The following is a 3,165-nucleotide window of genomic DNA, read 5'->3' as shown; positions in this document are numbered from 1 at the left end:
TGTCCGAACCACCCACACACCTCTTGGTTGGAGTATTGCTGAGCTATACAGCTTTTAGGTTTTCTTGTCAGTGCCCTCTGGCAAGATGGACCAGAAGACAGTTTCCCCAGCAAATGGAGCTACAACTCCTTGCTTGGATACAGTTTCTAGAGTCAGCAAAACTTGTATGAGAACCCAAATCAAGCAGATATGTACTCCAGTGAGTTCTCTGGTCACAGTTTGTCCCAGACTTGGTTCTGGTGATGAGCAAAGCTGCTGGTTGGAGCCACTACTTGGATTACTAATCACTTGGGGAGTTGTAGTCATGAATTGCATCTGCCAAGATCTGTGTGTTGGTTATTGCAAGCCTCACAGTTTCCCCTGCAATTCTCATGGCACGAGACCAGAGTAGGGGCTCTCATGAAGTAATCTGCAGTGGTGGTGGTGCTGATTGTCCCCTTGAGTTCTCTTCTTTTGGGGGGAACTGGAGGTTCAGGGAAGACCTTTCCATGTGGTGTTGCTCCTGTCTGGGAGAAAGATAAAGTAGTCAGAATGGAGTTGCTTCTCTTACGCTTCTAATACAGTCTATCTTGGTCTCTGTGATGCAGGGGATGTTTCAGGATCATCTCTATTCTAGGATTTTCTCAGCTGTGTCTTGTTCATCAGTAGTTGTTTTTCTGAAGGGGAATAAAGCAGAAATGACCGATGTCAGCATCTTGGTGATGCCACTGTCTCTTAAATTTTCAGAGTTAGCAAGAATCTAAATTTATCTTCTTTGGGATACACACATACACACACATACATACATACACTATATATTTTGGGCTATATATACACACATACATAAATTGTGATATATGTATACACATATTTCCATATATGTATATATGGAAATATAAATTAACTCAGGCTCATCAGGATCTCACAATTATATTTGGATTGTGAAATTTCATTAATGAGTACATGTTAATAATGGTAGTCATGACTATATTTGATTAGGTTAGTTTAAACAGATAGCTTCATATCTTAAGATCAACTGATTAGTAGCCTTAGTTACATTGGCAAAACTCCTTTGCCATGTAACATAACTTAATAATGTTATAACAGCAGGGGTTGGAGAGCATGAGGGCTATGTTACAAATCTGCTTACTGTAATTTAATCGCTGGTCCCTGTGATTCCTCTCATATACAAAATGCATTCAACTTTTCCCATGATTTCCAAGGACCTCACTCCATTATAGCCACAATAAAAAGCCCAAATCTTCAATTAAATCTAGTCTCTCTGTAAGTCTAGAAATCATCACGCAAATTATCAGGTAAATGTAGTATATCTCCTAGACACAATTCCTTCCATCTGTTGACCTGTGAAATTAACTATAGAAGTTATCTGCTTCCAAAATTCTTAACATATAATCATAAGATTGACATCAGGATAACACCTGACATTTTAGTTAAAAAGGAGAGGGAGAATGGAAGGTAGAAAAAGAAGTCATTGGTTCAAAGCAGTTTTGAAATGTAGCTGGGAAAACTTGAGCTGGAGTTCTTTAATTTGGTTGTTAGATATGGGTTCTTACTTCTGTTGTCTGGACTCTTGGTTCCACCTTCTGAGTCATTCTCCCTTTTGCATGAAAAGTAGTATGTGTTTTCTTAGCAGTAACTAGAACCCCTAATCTGCAACCATCTTCCTTTTTTAGCTACTTCCTACCATTTTTAGCTCTCTTCCTGTGTTTCTACCATTCCATCAATATACCAGTGTTACCAGTACCTACAATCTGCTGATCATACCAACACTTCAGTGTCTCTCATCCTTTCATGTCTGACTTCCCTTCTTAGGCAGTTTAAATTCCATTGCTTCATATTGGAATGACTGCCTTACGTCGACCTTCAACTTCCTTGTTGTCCTTTGATAGTCACTAAAGCACTAACAGATTTTCATAAAAAGGTTTATTTATTCATTCATGAGAGACACAAAGAGACAGAGAGAGAGGGAGAGACAGGCTCCCTGCAGGGAGCCTGATGTGGGACTCGATCCTGGGTCTCCAGGATCACACTCTGGGCTGAAGGCAGTGCTAAACTGCTGAGCCACCTGAGCTGCCCAGCACTAACAGATTAACTGTGCCTCTCAGCCCCCTCAGCTGCCCAGCTGAATGTGGCTGGGGAAGAAAACAAAGCAGTGTTGTCTGTCCTCACTGTATATGGATGATCACTGCCTTAATTTTGTTCTTGTACTTCCGAGGAATCATTGTATTTCTCTACTCCATTCACTCACCCATTTACCTCAGGGTATAGCACATTTTTCTCCTGTCTTTAATATCCATCTTCAGCGTTCGTGTCCCTAGCCTCAGCTGATGATCTTATATCTTATTTCACTGAGAAAATAGGAACAATCAGAAAGATTTTAGTAAGCTCCAACAAGCCTTCAACCTATCTACAAACTCTCTTTTCTCCTTTATCCTGGATAAACTGTCCATGCTCCCAGCAATTGTCACCCCTTTCTCCTGTAAGTAGAACCCATGCCTGCCTGACATGACTCCAGAGACTTTTCTATTGGCCTAAAGACAGTTTTTGTATCTCACATCTTAAAAAAAATGTTTTTCTCTCCATCCTAATTCTTCCTCAGCTATCACATCATTTTCCCCTTTCCTTTACAAAATATATACCTAAAAATAATTATATATATTGCCTTTAGCTTTTATCTTTAGAATTTCTTTTTAATTCACTTTAGTGAGGGCTTTGCTGTTACCATCAAGCAGACACTGTTCTCATCAAAGTCACCAGTGATTTAGATCCAGGGGTCTCTTCTCAACCTTCATCAAACCTATCACCAGCTTTTGACATTGATAGTTTAATAGCTACTTGACTTGATGTCCTTGACATTAGGAATCACTCTTAATCTTTCTCTTATTTTTGTGCCTTATTCTTGCCACTTTGATTATTTTCTGATTTATATCTCCAGCCTGAAATTTTCACCTGAGGTACAGACTGATTAATATATCTAGGTCTCTGCTAGACATGATTACTTGAATACCTAACAATTTCTTAAATATAGCATGTCCAAAACATAGGTCCTGTTTCCCCCCTCACCCAAAACCTACTTCTTCACAGTCTTCTCCATTTCATAAATGCTGTTTCCATTGTTTCATTTTTTAAAAATATTTTTAATTGAAGTTTGATTTGCTAACATAT

This window comes from Canis lupus, chromosome 2, assembly GCF_003254725.2.
Source record: "Canis lupus dingo isolate Sandy chromosome 2, ASM325472v2, whole genome shotgun sequence".
Classification (NCBI taxonomy): domain Eukaryota; kingdom Metazoa; phylum Chordata; class Mammalia; order Carnivora; family Canidae; genus Canis; species Canis lupus.
Note: the sequence above shows the minus strand (reverse complement) of the source record.